Source organism: Sorex fumeus, unplaced genomic scaffold (assembly GCF_029834395.1).
Source record: "Sorex fumeus unplaced genomic scaffold, SorFum_2.1 ptg000128l, whole genome shotgun sequence".
In the NCBI taxonomy this organism is placed as follows: Eukaryota; Metazoa; Chordata; class Mammalia; order Eulipotyphla; family Soricidae; genus Sorex; species Sorex fumeus.
Genome location: NW_026606185.1, coordinates 59494537 through 59513305, shown reverse-complemented (window position 1 = coordinate 59513305; position 18769 = coordinate 59494537). Strand labels below are relative to the sequence as shown.

At 46.4% G+C, this 18769-nt stretch overlaps 1 non-coding gene and 1 pseudogene across 1 annotated transcript; both read left to right on the top strand.

The window, feature by feature from the left end:
• The first annotated feature begins 1954 nt into the window (after positions 1–1954).
• LOC130045642 (U6 spliceosomal RNA) lies at positions 1955–2061 on the top strand. Its single transcript, XR_008795608.1, has one exon. It is a non-coding gene; the product is annotated as a U6 spliceosomal RNA (small nuclear RNA).
• Positions 2062–13304: 11243 nt separating this feature from the next.
• LOC130045241 (protein archease-like) lies at positions 13305–13889 on the top strand (annotated as a pseudogene).
• The last annotated feature ends 4880 nt before the right edge of the window (positions 13890–18769 follow it).

Sequence of the window (18769 nt, the reverse complement as noted above, 5' to 3'; positions counted from 1 at the left end):
AGGTCCCTAGGGGATCTATATAGAATTCTGGGGATCAAACCAAGGTCAGCTGCATGCAAGGCAAGTACCCTATGCACCATACTATCACTCGGCCCCAAAGCGTTCATTTTAAAGGATTGATTTGCACATGAGTTTTTAGAGCACTGATTATCCTATTTACCAAAACTTAGAAACACCCAAGGTGCCCATCAATAGGCGAAGAGAGAAATGATGCTCCATCCAGACAACAGAATATTGCTCAGTGTTAAGACAAAGGTGTTCTCCAGGGATGAAAAGCCCAGAGGAGCCTGAAGTGCATGTCACTAATTGAAGAAAGCTGATCGGAAAGGCAGCACCCTCGGACTCCAGCACATGATGCTCTGGAAAAGGCCAAGCTACTGCAACAGCAAGACGATCGGCGCTAGCACAAAATTAAAACCTTAATAGTGACCAGGCATTGGGGCTGGAGCTATAGCACAGCAGGTAGGGCGTTTGCCTTGCACGCGTCTGACCCAGGTTCGATTCCTAGCATCCCATATGGTCCCCTGAGCACCGCCAGGAGTAACTCCTGAGCGCAGAGCCAGGAGTAACCCCTGTGCATTGGGTGTGACCCAAAAAAAGAAAAAAAAATAGTGACCGGGCATGGTAGCTAGATGGGTACAGGGACTTTAAGGCTCCAGTGATAGAGCCCCATCATTATATACTAGCACTAACCCCTGCAATGTAGGTGGGGAGCATGAACCTGATGTCAGCTACGGGCATGGGAGATGATGATGGAGTGTCGGTTCAGGTGACAGATGGTCACATGTACATGCAGGAGAGGTTGGGCAATGGGGGGACTCTGCATGTTGTGGGGGGGGGTGGAGAGGTGGTGAAGGTGGATGGAAATCTCTGTCTCTTCTTCTCCATTTTGTGGTGAGCCTAAAACTGTTTCACATTGATTGAAATGTTTAAAGTACTTTTAAGGTCCCTTCTGCACATAAAACTTGAAGTTGGACACTATTAAAGAAGCTGAGCAATAAGAAAAAATAAACCGTTGCTCTAACCCGGCAACATTGGCAGCAAGCTTCAGAGTGAAGGTTTCAGTGCATCTTGGGAAGGGGAAACCACAGCAGTGACCTTGATTGAAGATGCCCTAAGAGTCCCCACACAGGAAGAGAGCGGTCTCCATCCACAACCTCCTGCCCAGCTCAGATGCTTGGGTTGGGAGGGGCTTTCGCCTCTGTAGTCTCAGCACTGCAAGGACACGGAGCCCAGTTGGGTGCACTTTTGTCAGAGATCACGGGTAGGGCTTTGGGCAAATGTTTAACCAACAGGTTTGCATTTTACCAGTCACATACTGACCATAACTTCTGGCCACCACATGTGTCCATCAGCTTGGAGAATATCTATTGATTTATGAAGCTCCCTATTCATTTCACCGTGTCAGACACAAAAGCCGTTCTTCACCCAGAACAAGCCTGATGCAGTCCCTCCCTGGGGAAAGGAATTCCCCTCTGCCCCATTGTAGAAGAGAATCACAGTAATGCACGTGGCTGACGCCTGACCTTTCAACACCCTGATGAATGGTCTCTCAGTGCACAGGTTGACTTGGCCACCACCTTGCTCCGTGTTTGCTTTGGGATCAGTAGCACCTTTTCAAGGTGGAGCTGAAAAGCTCGCAGCTAAGAGAGGCTTCAGAAGGGGAGGACATGTAGCCAGGACAGGAGGAAATAGAAAACTCACACCCATGCCCTCTCGCAGCCCTGACGCTTTGGCCTTGGAAGCCGGACTCAGAATCCCCAGGGTTGCCAATCCTGGGGTCTTCAGAAGGAAAATTACACTCTGGCTGTTCTGTTCAGGCACAGGTGCAATGTACAACGGTTTCTCCTGGAGGTGGGAGTCCTATTTGTGATCCAAGTTTTATCAATCGTATTCATTGACAGGACCAAACATGCAAGATGTAACACCACTCAGCTCTCAAAACAGCCATACAGTGCTCGCTTTGGCAGCATATATACTAAAATTGGAACGATACAGAGAAGATTAGCATGGCCCCTGTGCAAGGATGACACGCAAATTTGTGAAGCGTTCCATATTTTTCAAGCACAAAAATTTGTAAGTGTACAACTGTACCTCATAGTGTTTCACTAATAAAAATTAAAAAACAAAACAAAACAAAAAACAGACACACACAGAGCAGCCTGTAAACCTGCCTCCTGCCGTGCTTGCACTTTGGGAAGCCTCTGGAAGCTGGTCAGATGAGCAAGGGCTGCATGACCGGTAAAATCAGTAGCTCCCAGTCCCCAGCCACTCTGCTTTCTTTTCTCTTTTCTATTTTCCCTTTCTTTTTTCCCTTCCCTTTATTTTATTTTTCTCTTCTTTTATTCTTCCCTTTCTTTTCTTTAATGCCCTTTCCTTTCTTTTCATCTTTTTGGTTTTGGAGCCACACCTGAGGGTGCTCAGAACTTATTCCTGGCTCTGTGCTCAGGGATAATCACTCATGGCAGGGCTCAGGGGACCCTATAGGGTTCTAGAGAGCGAACCCAGGTTGGCATCATGGAAAGCAAATGCCCTACCTACTGTCCTATCTCTCCAGCCCCCTCATTCTGTTTTCTTTAAAAAAAATTTTTTTAATGAATTACCATGATGTGAGGGGCTGGAGCGATAGCAGAGTGGTAGGGCATTTGCCTTGCACGCAGCCAACCTGGCCGAGCTGGGTTCGATTCCTCTGCCCCTCTCGGAGAGCCTGGCAAGCTACCGAGAGTATCTCGCCCGCATGGCAGAGCCTGGCAAGCTCCCCATGATGTATTCAATATGCCAAACACAGTAACAACAAGTCTCACAATGGAGACGTTACTGGGCCCACTCAAGCAAATCAATGAACAACAGGAGGACAGTTTTGTTTGTTTTACCATGATGTGCAGTTACAGACTTACAAACTTTTGTGATTACTTTTCAGTCATAAAATTATCACTACCCGTCCCTCCACCAGTGCACATTTCTCACCACCAATATTCTCAGTTTCCCTCTCACCACGTCCATTCCACCATTCTGCTTTCTGACTCCGCTGCTGTGCTCAGCTCTATTCGTGAACAGAAATGCTGTAGACCAGTGCTTGAATTTGACCCTCTTGCAAGTCCTCCAGGGATACTGCAAAAAATGAAGATTTGAGGGACTGGAGAAATAGCACAGAATATTTTTGCATCTAATTTTGTGGGGGAGGGAATTTATGACCACATTGGGTGATGCTCGAGGCTATTCCTAGTTCTATGCGTAGTAGTGACTGTGGTGCCAGGGATTGAACCAGGATCAGCTGCGTGTGAGATAAGTGCCTTACCTCCTCTGTTATCTATCTGGCCTGAATTTGCCATTTGTAACAAACTCCTGGGGTTTCCAGGGCTGTTGGTACACAACCCTATGGAGTGACAAGTTATAGGCAATTATGTGTACTCTCTTGTTCTCTCAGCTTATTATCACAATCGGTGGTGCCTTTTTCTATCCCAAAGTGTGTGAGTTTGGGAGTAGTTGTGATATAATATTAAGTATTGCATCTGCCACTGGCTCTTGTATTTTGCAATGATGCTCTAAGATTTCTTTATAGACCTTAGGGGGGATTTTTTTGAGTGTCTTTAGCATAGAGACAGTCACTGTCACTCTCCTCCCGCTGTTCATCGATTTGCTCGAGCAGGCCCAGTAACATTGTGAGACTTCTTACTGTGTTTGGCATACCGAATACGTCACGAGTAGCTTGCTAGGCTTTGCCTTGTGGGCGAGATGCTCTCAGTAGCTTGCTGGGCTCTCCGAGAGGGACGGAGGAATTGAACTTGGGTCGGCCGTGTGCAAGGCAAAGGCCCTACCCACTGTGCTATCGCTCCAGTCCATAGAGACAGTGGTGGAGGGTAAAGGTGGTGGTGGTGTGCAGTAATTTTTTTACATCAACACCATAGACTTTAATACTCTTGTTAAATATAACATAAATATAAATTACATAGGGTTGGAGCAATAGCACGGCGGTAGGGCATTTGCCTTGCATGCAGCCAACATGGCCGACCCGAGTTCGATTCCTCCGCCCCTCTCAGAGAGCCCGGCAAGCTACCGAGAGTATCTCGCCCGCACGGCAGAGCCTGGCAAGCTCCCCGTGACATATTCGATATGCCAAACACAGTAACAACAGAGTCTCCAATGGAGATGTTACTGGGCCCGCTCGAGCAAATCGATGAACAACGGGAGGACAGTGATGTTCCCCAGTGATAAATTACATATATACACACACATAGATAGATAGATAGATAGATAGACAGATAGTGTCTTTAGGCTCTCTTCACTTCATGCCATTCCTGTCTGCTAGTGAGATGTACCAGGACTCAGGACCAACATAAGACAGCTAAGGGCGTGATACTGTTCTTACACAGACACACGAATTAGAGAGTTGTGACAATGTTGTTGAGCTACAGTTTGGGCCAACACTGAGCTGAGTTGCTCAGAGCTGCCAGAGTGTCTGTGGACTTACCTCGAGGTGCCTGGACTCTGTGTCTAACACTTCTGTAGCCCCAGCACTGACCCTCTAGGCTTTAAGTTCTAGATCTATGCAGGAGAGAGCAGAGATCATCCAGAAGGCCTTTGATATTTTTAAATTTCATGATTGGAGATAATTACCATTTCTCCACAAACTTGCCTACCAAAATTGTTACTGAAGGGAAAATGGGGGAGAAGCACACCCAGCGGTGCTTAGGGGGTAACCCCAGCCATACTCTGGAGACGAGGCAGGGCTGGAGGTTGAAGCCTGCCACCCACTCATTGCAAAGTGAGCACTAAGTGTTCGTTATGCGTTTCTCTATGGCCCTGTGACCAAACATGTTTATCGGAGCCAAGAAGCTATTTGCTAAATCATTGCCAAGGAGAGTTGCATGTGAAGGATGAGCAAAGAGAAGCCGAGTGTTGGCTTCTGTCAGTTGCCTGTTGCTCTCAAGAAGAACTTCGGGTTAGGGCACAGACTGTATAACATCGCGCAAGTGGTTTCACTCCTGGAGTCTCTATTTCATCATCTGCAGAGAGGGACGCTGCTGTTCTCAGTCCCTGTCAGTGAGCCTGGCCCACAGAAGCAGTGGAAACAGCTACAAAATTCTCCAGCCTCAGTTTCCTCTCTCGCCATTCTCCACCATGATCCATCGTTTCCCCCCAGGAAGGAAGTGGGTCTCTGAACACTCCCTTCAGTGCTATGGTTGGAGTAGGGCTACATTTTTGAAGAGCACAGAACAAAGGTATCACTGTATCACTGTCACCCCATTGTTCATCGATTTACTTGAGCGGGCGCCATTAACGTTTTCATTCGTCCTAGCCCTGAGATTTTAGCAGCCTCTCCTTACTCGTCTTTCCCAACGCTGCCCTATTGGAGGCTCTTTTAGGGTCAGGGGAATGAGACCCGTTATTGTTACTGTTTTTGGCATATAGAATGTGCCACAGGTAGCTTGCCAGGCTCTGCTGTGGACAGAACAAAGGTAGAGTTTTCATTTTACCCTTCTCTCCCTTGGCCTTGGAGGAGTTGGGGTGATGAATGAGTGCTAAGTGAATGAGTTAGTGAATGAGTGAATGAGGTAGTGGATAATGAGAGAGTAAGTGAATCAGTGAGTGAGTGAATGAATGAATGAGGGATGGGGGTGAGTGAATGAATGAGTAGGTGAGTGAATGCATCAGTGAGTGAGTGAGAGAGTACATGAATGAGGGAGCAAATGAACGAGTGCATGAGAGCAAGTGAACAAGTGGATGAGCTAGTGAACAAATGAGTGAATTAATAAGCTAATGAGTGAATAAATGAATGAATGAGTAAATGAAAGAATGAGTCTGTAAAGCGAGTGAATTAATTCAGTGGGAGAGAATGAGTGAGTGAATTGAGTGAGTGAATTAATTCAATGAGTGGATGAGTAAGTGAATAAACTGAGTGAATTAATTCAGCAAATGAATGAGTGACCGAGTGATTGATCACTAACTACCCCAGGACAACAGAGACCAGTCACAAGGGAGCTGGAGCTGCCATTGAGCTTCTGAAGGAGCAAAAATGAGGGGCTCTGGGGGCTCCGGGAGGGAGAGGAAGAGACATTGTCAGCCCGCCCCCCCCAACTCCTCAACTGCCTGGTTCCACTGCTGTAAGCTACGGCAGGGAAGGCTTCTATTAGCGAAGCTACACTGACGTCAAGGACCCCAGGAGGGAAGGAAAATGAGCAAATTTGGGCTCCTCTGTAACTTTTCTTTCCATCCCTAATGCTAAAGTTTAATTTGGATTGGGAATTGGGTTTAATCAGCAGCATTTCCAGAGGGAACAGAGCCTATGAAATTAGAACATGTATGTTGCTGCCTCGCTTGGCTTCAAGAGGAAAATCCAGTCTTAGAGGGAGCGGATGCACGCCTGGGAGTTGTGGGCAAGTGTGATTAATAGAACATAGATGTCAGAGCAGGCAGGGAGCTCAGCGGTTCCTCCCACCCTCGGTGGCTCTCCAAGGTAAAGGCAGGATGTAGGGAAGCCCGGCAGGGTTTCACTCCCAGAGCAGGGGACGCAGTCTGGGGGCCCCTCACACACACTTTCTCACAAAGGCCCAGGAACCAGCTTTTTCGGTTGAGTTGCCTAGGTAATTCTCAGACACGGTCAAGTTTGAGAATTCCCTTGGAGCAAACGCTAATCACTCACACTTTCCTGTGACTAGACGTCAATTTCTTATTGCAGATTGTATTTATTTACAAAAATAAAAAAATTTAAAAAAGAGGGAGAAACTCTGCTGAAATGAGGGGAGGGGTATTTAATCACCCCAGGGAGACGCAGAACTGGGGACAAAGAGCACAGATGGGAAGTTAGAAGGCATGGCAGAAGGAACCCCCTTTTTTTGGTTTGTTCTGGGGTCACGCCTTGTGGTGTTTAGGGCTTACTTCCTGGTTCTGCACTCAGGGATCACTGCTGGTGGGGCTTGGGGGATCTTCTGGGGTGCTGGGGATCAAATCTGGGTAGTTCACGTGCAAGGCAAACACCTTACCACGGGGCTATCTCTTTGCTCCCCCAGAAGTCCCTTTTATTTAAGGTTTGCTTAGTAGTAGCTTTGGCTTTAAAGTATTTTTTTCCTGGGGCTGGAGTAATTAGCACAGCGGGTAGGGCACTTGCCTTGCATGTGGCTGACCCAGGTTCGATCCCCAGCATCCCATATGGTACCCCGAGCACCACCAGGAGTGATTCCTGGGTGCATGAGCCAGAAGTGACCCCTGTGCATTGCTGGGTGTGACCCCCAAAAAGCAAAAAAAATATATAAAAAATTTGGGTAGGGCGTTCGCCTTACAAGCGGCCAACATGGCCGACCCGAGTTCGATTCCTCCGCCCCTCTCGGAGAGCCCGGCAAGCTACCGGGAGTATTCGATATGCCAGACACAGTAACAACAAAGTCTCCAATGGAGACGTTACTGGGCCCGCTTGAGCAAATCGACGATCAACGGGAGGGCCTTTACTTACTTACTTACTTTACAAAACATAGTTTTTTCCTTAAAATTTTAGACTTGGGGCTGGAGTGATAGCATGGCAGGTAGGGCGTTTATCTTGCACGTGGCCGACCCTGGTTCAATTCCCAGCATCTCATGTGGTCCCCCAAGTACCTCCAGGAGTGGCTCCTGAGTGCAGAGCCAGGAGTAACCCCTGAGCATCGCTGGGTGTGACCCAAAAAATAAAAAAAAAAAAGTTTAGACTCAAACTTGCCTTTAAAGATGCTTATCCACCAGAGGCTGGAGCAATAGCACAGCAGGTAGGGCGTTTGCCTTGCACGCAGCTGATCCAGATTCGGTTCCCAACATCCCATATGGTCCCCTTAGCACCACTAGGAGTAATTCCTGAGTACAGAGCCAGGAGTAACCCCTGTGCAGCGCTGGGTGTGAGTCAAAAAAAAAAAAAAAAAAAAGCTTGTCTGCCAGAAGGAAATGGAATGTTCTGGAAACCACCTGGACGTGGAGAGACAGCTTCTCTGGGGGGTGCGCTGGAGGAGGGAAGCGCTTTATACCTTTTCCGAGAACAAACCTTCCCCAGAACTCCTCCCGAGCCCTAAACACAGCTAAAAGCCTCCCCTCCCTACTTTTCATCCACTGGGGAGATTGATTTCTGAAAGGGAGGAATTTCCTTGGCCAACTAAGCCGCCTCCTTCAAATCAGGGTGTTTCTTGATGTAAAAAGTTGTTGTGACAGCAGAGCTGATAAATAGACACATTACAGGGATTGATTTCCCAAACTGGCATTTACGGGGTCTCGGGAGAATTGAAGAATTCACGTCTTTAGCAGGACTAAGCTGACTCTCTCTAGGTTGGCACTCGCTCTCCTCAAGGAACACAAGAATAGTACAATGTCTCGATTTCCATAAAGTTTATAGTCTTGTCAAGGAGATAAAACAGACACAGCCGGCAGAAAGCAGAACCAGACCTGACAAATGAGGTGCTAAAAGGAATCTCGACCTTTGACCGGGTCCTAGAACGCACTCGCCCAGGAGCGTTGCAGAATCCAGCTCTGATGAAAGATTTCCTTTGGAAGGGTTTTCTTTCCAGCTTTTATTCATCGTTTTTCCACTTGGCTCTGAAGGTGGAGCCGCCCACCCGCCTGCCCTATCTTGGTAAACAATCAGAGACTGGGGGAGAGGGAATAAGGGTATTTTTCACGTGGGAGGTGTGTGGATTGTTGCGACCAGTGGGTAAACAGCGGCAGATTCTATTTCCCAACTCTCGCACACCGATAAGAACCTTCTTCCCACAGGCTTCTCACATAACCCAGCAGACACTCCCGTGGCGATGGGAATCTTCTCAAGGAGCTGGGAGGTGGCCCGCTGATGCGTGGCCATGTCCCGGCCTTGCAGCCTCATGGCTCAGGACAGTGAATTCTGCCAAGTGAGCTGACCCCACAGCTGAGTTCTGGGTCTCCCCAAGAGCCCCCAAGGCGGGCCAGCGCCTGAATCACAGCTTTGACAGGCGGGAATCGAGAACCCATGGAAGCCCTGTCCAGACCACTGACCCCTGGGAAATGGCCGTCCGTGTGCTCATGTAGGTCACTAAATCTGAGATCATTCACTGTTTGGCAATCGGAATGTGACCCAGTTGACTTTGTTGCAGTCGCCATTCAGAAGTGACCCTATAGAAAGGCCATGGAGAGCGTAAACAGGCCAGCTGTTTGAGATTTCTCAGCTGTTATGGTGGAAGTGGAAGGAATGGGGAGGGTGACAGGTAACCTGTCACTGTCCTCCCGTTTTTCATTGATTTGCTTTGATTTTACTGGGCCCAGTAACATCTACATTGTGATACTTGTTACTGTGTTTTGGCATATCAAATACATCATGGTAGCTTGCCAGGCTTTGCTACATTTTTTATTTTATTTAGGTTTTGTTTTCTGCCACACTCAGCAGTACTCAGGGCTTTCTCCCAACTCTATATTTAGGGCTCACTCCTGTGAGATTCTGGGCACCACGTGCAATGCTGGGGATCAACCCTGGGCCAGTTGCATGCCAGGAAAGTGTCCAAACTCCTGTACTTTCTCTTCAGCTAAATCAGTTTAATGAGTTCTTTTAAATCTTGCTCAGCCCATCAAAATAGACAGTGGGTTGGCTGGTGGAGGGAAATAGAACTAAAAGGAAACCCCCAGCCAGGTAACTTCTCCTGTGACCCCCTGGTTACACCTGGATGAATGATTCTCTTTGTCCTACATTCTCTGGAGCCTAAAACATAAGTAAGCCGGGGCTGGAGCGATAGTACAGCGGGTAGGGTGTTTACCTTGCACGTGGCCGACCTGGGTTCCATCCCCGGCATCCCATATGGTTCCCCAAGCACCACCAGGAGTAATTCCTGAGTGCAAAGCCAGGAGTTACCCCTGAGCATCGCTGGGTGTGACCCCCCCAAAACAAACAAACAAACCAACCAACCAACCATAAATGAGCCTGAGTTCAGAGGCATTAATGCAGGCTGCCATCTCCTCAAAAAGAGAGGAGTTCAGGGCTGGAGTGATAGCACAGTGGGTAGGGTGTCTGTCTTGCAAGCGGCCAACCTGGGTTCGATTCCCAGCATCCCATATTGTCCCCTGAGCACTGCCAGGAGTAATTCCTGAGTGCAGGAGTAACTGTGCATCACCAGGTGTGACCCAAAAAGAAAAAAATAAAGGAGAGAGAGGAGGCTTTTCTCCTTCATCTGAAACATATATTTTTTTAATATACTGTCATAGTTCCTTCAGTGACAGGGAGCTGATGCCATCACGGTGCAAATGTCATTGTGCAGTCATTCAGACCCAGACATCAGAGCCGATGTCTGCTGAGGAGGCCAAGGGCTGCATCCTATTGTGCTCTGCCTTGCAGAAGCCATTCAGTGACTCACAGCTGGGCTTCCCTAGACGCCAGGTCCTGTCCTGAGCACGATGCCGATATTGTGAGCCTGGGTTTAATCCCTGTCACAATGGAGGAGAGAGGAACTGTGTAATTGTGCGTGGGACTAGCATGCTCCAGATACAGAAAGACTAGGTACCTCTCCCAAGGTCAGTGTTGGAAAAGAAAGTGCTTAGCCACCAGATTCTGTCTCCACAAAGACACCTGATATGTAGGGGTCCAGATGGGGGTTGTAGGGGTGTCTAAACTTGCCCTGCCTCCAATCTTTTGGGAGTTGGGGGACATGTCTGGAGGCATTATTTTTTGCTCATTAGCTCAGGGAGAAAAACACTTTCTGCTAATGGGTAGAAACCAAGGGTGCAAGTGAACACCTCCGGTGCCCAGGGTAGCCCTACTACAAAGACTCATCCCACCCACAATACTGGTAGTGTCAGGCCTGGAGTGCCTCTTGGGCACTGATGTACTGGTCATGAAGCTCTTGGTTCAGATTTGTCATCCCTACACCAAGTATATGGCAAGATTGGCATTTCCGGAAGCTCGGTGGTCATGTGACTTGCATTAGTCAACAGGATAGCAGCTGACAGGGTGTGTATCACTTCTAGGCAAAAGTTTCCAAGCCAGTGTCTGGAGACTGTGCTATCTTTGTTGAGGTCACAAAGAAGGAGCTTCGTGTGGCCTCTGTCCTATTGTGAGGATGAAGCCAAACAGAGCTGTCCCAGAATGGCTGGGCCACAGAGCCACCAATCCCCTTTGCAGTATTAAGCCCTGAGATTTTTTTTAAAAAAATGATTTTATCGAATCACTGTGAGATACAGTTAAAAAGCTTTCATGTTTGAGTTTCAGTCATACAATGATCGAACACCCATCCCTCCACTAGTGCACATTTTCCACCACCACCGTCCCCAGTATCCCCCTAAACACACATCTCACCCCTCACCCTCCCTTCATGGTAGACAATTGCTCCCATTCTCTCTGTCTCCTTTGGGGCATTATGGTTTGCAATACAGATACTGAGAGGCTATCACGTTTGGTCCTTTATCTACTTTCAGCACACATCTCCCATCCGGAACGATCCCTCCAACCATCACTGACTTAGTGATCTCTTCTCTATTCCAGCTGCCTTCTCCCCCAGCTCATGAGTAAGCCCTGAGATTTGGGGTTGTATACACAGCTTAACTCAGATGACAAAACGTTGCCATCCTCATGCAGGGATGTGTTTCTCAGAATCTTGGGCTCATTTCTGGGGTTTCTCCCCAGTTGAAGGGCTTCCCCTGCTTTCCCCTGCCCCTAATGAGGCGTTTGTGCCTGGGCTAAAGCAACACATCATCTAAGTGATGCTGGGCTTCTTCTTCCTCTGACTTATATAAACTCGATATCCTTGTTGCTATAACAACTGTGCTACTCTGCTCTCCCTGGTTGACACACACTCGCTCTTGCTATTCTCACAGTACCTCAAGCAACTCTGGTGAGGTTATTAATTTGATAAAACCCGTATTACAAGAACTTCAAATCCCAAGAGGCGTGAATAACCTTTAGTCAAGTCTCTGAGCTTAAGACATAAAACTGTCACAGCTTCATCTCGTGCAGACTTTATATGTTAATCTATTGGGCAAAGGGAAAGAGCCTGTACAAAGGAGGCCTAGCTTCCATCCCCACACAGAGTCCCCGAAACCCACCAGGAGAGACCCCCTCCAGCACTAAGCTGACAATAGCCTCTAGACCATGGCCGGGTGTTGTCCAACCCCCAACCCCCACAAAAAATTATTCTTGGTGAAGAATTAGCCTTTCATTGGAGTTTCTTACCCAGACTGATTGCTATGGAATGAATCTATGACCACCTAACAATGGAGATTAATAAATAATCCACACCTAAGTTTATTGTTTCCACTAATGAAGGGTCTAGATACACAGTGTGTTTACTCCAGGTTATATGTTTGCAGCCAAGATGATAAGAAAGGATTTGTGAAATTGAAGAGCCACAAAGAGATAGTAGAGGCAGTTGACCCAGGATGAAGTTGCTGCCAAAACATCTCTTTAAGGGTTTAAAATGCAAGTTGTGGAGACACAAAAGAATCTCAGAACTGAGCAGTTCACTGCAGAGATGCTTCCGGACTTTGTGCTAGGCCACCTTCCCCAGGTTCTTCAGATGGGGGCAGGCGTTGTCCCTCCACCTGCCATCTAAGAATCGTAGTGGCCACCAACTTCCAAAACCCAATGAGAAGCTCAGGTATGCGAGTTCAGTGATGGCAAAGTCCAGGCCTCAAGAGAAAGGGATGGGCCGGTCCCTCTCATATTCTTGTCCCTATGGGACCCTGGAGGTCATGCCCACGAATTGCCTCCAACGCTATTTAAGCTCCTTAATGGCCGTGATTCAGAGACACGCAAAAGAAACTTGGCAGTGAGCAGCTCACTGCAGTGATTTCTCTATTTTAGATAGAGAAATCACTATTTAGTTATCTACAATTTTATAATTTATCTAAAATTTTATAACTTATCTAAAATTTTATACATTATAAAATTTATAATTTATCTAAATTTTTATAATTTCCGGAGCGCACGGCTGCTCTTGTAGCCACACAACATCTTATGCTATTCATAACAAGCATACAAAATAAATTATCTAGCATCTGCCTTTTTGGTAGGCTTGAGTAGTGGCAGAAAATTTAGAATAATGGTGGTGGGAAGGCATAAAGGTGGTGGGACTGGTGTCAAAGTATCAAATTATTGTGTAATCCATTATTGTGAACAACTTTATGAAAATAAATTGAAATTTTTTAAAAACGCAAGTCTTCTCATGGGAATTGGAGAGACAGTCAGTGCAGGGGGTCAGGGGCTTGCCTGGCACATGACCATCCCCAGTTCAGCCCTGACACTGCTTTTGGTACTGCCAGGGGTCATTCCTCAAATTCCTCTGGGTGTGGCCCTAAAACCAAAATAAATAAAATAAAGTGCCAGTGTGTTCCTCCTGCAATCATGGCACAGGAATTGGGAGACGATCGAGATTATAATTTGAAAGGAAAGCAAAAGGCGATTAAGGCCAAATATCCTCCAGTCAATTGGAAGTATGTATATTTGGATCATACAGCAGATGTCCAGTTACATGCCTGGGGAGACACTCTGGAGGAAGTGTTCAAGCAGTGCTCAATGACCATGTTTGGTTACATGACAGATACTGGCACTGTGGAGCCCCTCCAGATAGTAGAAGTCGAAACCCAAGGAGATGACTTACAGTCACTCTTCTTTCACTTTTTTTTATGAATGGCTTTATAAGTTCAGTGCTGATGAATACTTCATACCCCAGCAAGTGAGAGTCCTTAGTATTGATCAAAATAATTTCAAACTACAGTCAGTTGGGTGGGGAGAAGAATTTTCATTATCTAAGCATCCTCAGGGAACTGAAGTCAAGGCAATAACGTACTCTGCGATGCAAGTGTATAATGAAGAAAAACCAGAAGGTTTTGTCATCATTGACATTTTAAGATATCAAATAAGAAAACGTGAAAGAGACCCCAATGAAAAGAGTCTTCCTTTCATAGATGATACCATAATATAAATCCTATTGTATCAGTTGATTGTGGAAATGGAAAATAAATAAATAATGATAATAACAATCTTCTCCTTATGCCAATAGACTTTCACCATGATCTTGTCCCAGTTCAACATTTCTTCCTTGCATTCAAGGAGTTTGAGGGGCTTATTTGGAGTGAAATAAGTCAGGAGAAAGATAAACACTGAATGATTTCACCCACGTGGTAACAACAGGAAAACAAACAAAGCAGATGGATGGACAGAACACAACAGAAATTAACCAATGGTCACTGAGAGTCAAACTGAAGTTATCGGAGGGGAAGGGGAGGGGGGTGCAAGCAAGGACAGAATGGGTCTAATGGACGGTCGTGGGTTTAGTCCCACGGTAAGTATAAAGACCAAGTGAAGCTACTTCAAATTTTTTTAATGAAAAAATGTTAAATTGGGCTGGAGCGATAGCACAACGGGTAGGGCGTTTGCCTTGCACGCAGCCAACATGGCCGACCCTGGTTCGATTCCCAGCATCCCATATGGTCCCCCGAGCACCGCCAGGACTGATTCCTGAGTGCATGAGCCAGGAGTAACCCCTGAGCATCGCGGGGTGTGACCCAAAAAGGAAAAAAAAGTTAAATCTCCATTTCACTCTTGGTGTAGAAGCATAAAAAAAAAAAACCCACACTAAACCTGGAATATTTTACTCTCTGTCTCAGCAGGCTGGAGCCCATGTCTTCAGGACCCAGGTTCAATCCCCAGCACTGCCTGGTGATCCCCAGCATTGCTCAAGAGCCTTCTCCCAAAACAAAACAGGATTGGAGAGATAATACAGGAATTAAGGCATTTGCCTCGTATGTGGTCTGTTCTGACTCAGTCCTCAGCACCACATTAAGGCCCCCTGAGCACTATCAGGAGTAAACCCTGAGTACCACCAGGTGTGGTTCCCCCACCTCCCAAACAAAACAAAACACAGTCCAGTTCAATTCTATAGGGTTGTAACAGATAAGGAATGGGCTGACTACCATAAGTGAAGCCACGGTCTTATATTTCTTATTTTCTACTTCTGTCCTTCCTTTGCACTTGGTGTTTTGGGCAAATGTTTTTAGTGAGCCAAAATTCTGAGTCTATTCTTTTTTATTTGACTGTTGGGACTGAGCTCAGGGCTAATAAGTTATTTTTTAAATAATTTATTTATTTATCAAATCACTGTGGGAAAAGTTACAAAGCTTTCAGGTTTAGGTCTCAGTCACGCAAATATCAAATACATTTCCCTTTACCAATACTTATTTTTTACCACGAACCCCAATAAAACCCCACCTCCCACCCCTCCCAATGCCTGTGAGGCAGATGAATTCTAGTTAACATTCTATCTACTTTGACTAGATTCATTGTTTCGATAAAAGATGCACCATTATTATTTAGAGTTTACCCCCCTCCCCCAAATCAGACATGCTGAAAAAGCGTTGTGAAATGATTTGCTTTCTACAGCTAGGTTCAAGAATTAAATGTTGAATTTAATAGTGGCCGCGCGGTTTTGGATTTCTGCTATTTTACTTATTAACCCTGGAAGTATTTCTACTGAGAGTCAGATAATTAAGAGATTTGTTTCTGTGCTCTGGAGTCGTGGCCGTACCGGAGAGCCGCTCATGGGGGGCAACTGGTGACCTTGGTAGGGCGTGAAGGATGGGCCGGAACGCCCCCCTTCCCATGAGGTTTTCGTCGCCCCCAGACCCTCGGCTCATACCTGCTGTCCACAAGGCTCCCATGTGGCCACCATCTTTTCAGGGCTAATAAGTTTTGATCCTCGGAATCCCCGAATGGGATTCAGGCTCTTTGCTGAGAAAGAGCAAGTGTGATCCCTGGGAAAACGGACAAGACTCAGGGGCTGGGAGACCCCAGCAGACTTCCCAGGAGTCAGGTTTGACAGCTCTCATGCTGCAGCAATGCCATTTGGTACAACTTCACTCAATGTTTAGGCGGTGGTTCTGGTGAGAGGACAGTCCAGGACTGAACTGTCATAGCTGCTTGAGAATTGTTAGGGAGGGAACAGCCCTGAGCTTTGGGGAGCAGAAGAAAAAGGAACTTGCTTAGCTATCTGGCATTGAAAAAGTTATGGGAGAGGTTGGAAATATGGTGGACAATGTGCACCAGCAACGGGCTACCAATGCTGGGGCCAGAGAGTAACTCAAAGGGCTCAGCTCATAACAAACACACTTTGCATGTGAGAGGCCCAGGTTCAATCTCTGCAATGTATGTCCAGTCCCCTGAGTACTGCCAAGAGTGACCCCTAAGCATGAAGCCCCTGAGCACTGCATCTATTATCCCCAAATCAAAACAAATGAGCAACACTGTAGAAGAAGCTCTGGATCCTTTTGGGCTCAGCCTAGAGAGAGAAAGCATATGAAAATGAGAAGTAACAGAGAACTCCATAAAGATGAGCAACATTTCAATCTCATACTGGGTCAAGTAGGTAAAAACTGTGACCACTAGAGAAAATGATGAAGAATCCCGTGAAAGCATTTATAACCCCAGCAATTTCCTGATGTTCTGGACTGGAGCTGGCTGCATCTTTATTGAGAGTTAAACTGAAGTGAAAAATTTGTCTGGGGAGGACTGGAGAAGATATTTAAGAACAGAAATGTGCATCAATTAAGATAAGACCAAGGATCTTCCACTTCTAAAATGAGCTGTTAAGCAGATAATTCAGAAATTCTAATGCTAAATGGCAATATATTTTTTCTCCAGTCTTATCAAGAAATGTGATCAGAAAGAAAAGGAACTTTTTAATGAGCTAATATGCTCCTAATTGCTTTTTTAAAACCTTATTATTACCCCTTTAAATTTGTTTTTCCCCCACTGCGTGAAATGAGTCAGAAGGAAAGGAACAGATATAGAATGACTGCATTCATTTGTGGTATAGAAGAATATATATATATATAGTAGAAGAATACTACCCATGGCCAGGGTAAACAGGGGTTAGGAGTACTAACCACTAACTGTAGTTAGTTCCAATGGTTGGAACTAACCACAAGTGTGTGTGGGACTGAGAGTAGGTAAGATAGAGAAGAGACCAGTATGACAATAATAGCTGAGAATGATCATGCTGGACAAGATCTGGGGGTTAAAATTAGGGAAGGGATATTCTTGATACCCTTTCAGTATCAATATTGCAAACTGCAGTGTCCAAAAGGAGAGAGAGAGACAGACAGACAGAGACAGAAAGACAGAGAGAGACAGAGACAGAGAGACAGAGAGAGAAACAGAGAGAGACACAGAGAGTGAGTGAGTGAGAGAGAGAGAGAGAGAGAGAGAGAGAGAGAGAGAGAGAAAAGTGCCTGCCAAAGAGGCAGGCAGGGGTGGGAGGTGATGGGAGGGAACCTGGGGATACTGGTGCTGGGAAATGTACACTGATGGAGGGATGCGTGTTGGAATACCGTATGACTGAAATTCAAGCATGAATGGCTTTGTAATGCTCTATAATCACGGTTCACGGTCCTCCCGTTGTTCATCGATTTGCTCGAGCGGGCCCAGTAACATCTCCATCATGAGACTTGTTGTTACTGCTCTATAATAATAATAATAATAAAATTTTAAAAATAAAAAACCTCAGGGAAAAATATTGTTTCTCCCTTTTTTAATGCAGAACAAAAAAGTTGGGGCAGGTAGCCTCTTGAAATAGCAGTACAATAACAGTAGAAACTGTTTTTGTCCGTTTTTAGTGCTTTTTGTCTTGTTTTAGTTTTTTGTTTTGGGGGCCACACCTGGCAGTGTTCAGGGCCCATTTCTGGTTCTGCTCAAGGATCATGCTTGGCATGATCCTCAGGGGACCATAGGGATTGAATTGGGGTTGGCCATGTGCCTTGACCTCTATACTATTTCTCTGGCCTTAAAGGATGTTTGAAAACAGGCAACAACCTTCCTGGGAAAGGGGAGAGCAGCTAGTAATGGGGCTTAAGCCCAATGAGCTGAATTCTAAGCTGGGACTGGGGAAGAAACCCAACTTGAGTGCTAACAACCAAGTGTGCCCAGGTGGGCCAAGTGTAGAACCACCCAAAGCACAGTACCCATAAAGGTTCAGGGTTCAATGAAACCTTAAACCTTTCTGCTTTAAACGCCATCTCTTGAGCTGGGAGACAGTTGGAGTATTGACTTGGTGTGCAGGAGCCCCAGGTTTGATCCCCAGTATCATATGCTCCCCTGCCCACTGCTAGGAGTAGAGTCTGAGCACTGTGTCAGGAGTAGCATCTGAGCACTGTGCCAGAGTGGTCCCTGAGCACCACTGGACATGGTCACCCAACACAAAACTCAACACGGTCTTTTAGCTGCTACATTTCAGTTCACAAGCTCTTGCTGGGGGTAGCTCGGCTATGGGGGTGTCAGAGGGAGAAATGGATTTATGATATGTGGTAGTTTAACTAATGACTCTCCCCTCAAGGTGCCCGTGTGCTAAGTCAGCATTACACCTTTCCAAGGCAAAAGCGATAGTTCATTTATGATTAACTCAAGGATCTTGAAGCAGGGGAGCTTGGCCCAGATCCTCTGCGTTGGTCCGATACGTGTCTTTCCAGGAGAGGTGGTGGACATGGACCATGGAACAGGCCTTGTTCCAGAGAGGCCGTCTGGGAATGAAACCCAGGACTCTGCACATGCCAGGAATGTATTCCAACCCATGAGCTCCCTCCCAGCCCACAGGTAGTCTTCACAGAATGCGAACAGGCTCGGAGAAGGATGAAGTAAAGCACTTACACTTTGAGACATTTAAAATTCTGCTTAATTTATATATCTTGGGGTCCATGTTCCACCCATGATTCTCAGCCAACTGAGCTGCTGGTTCAGCACCCAATAATATGATTCTTTCTGCTCAGATGCTGCAGTGTCAAGGGTACCAGGGCTGGTGATGCTGGGGGGCCT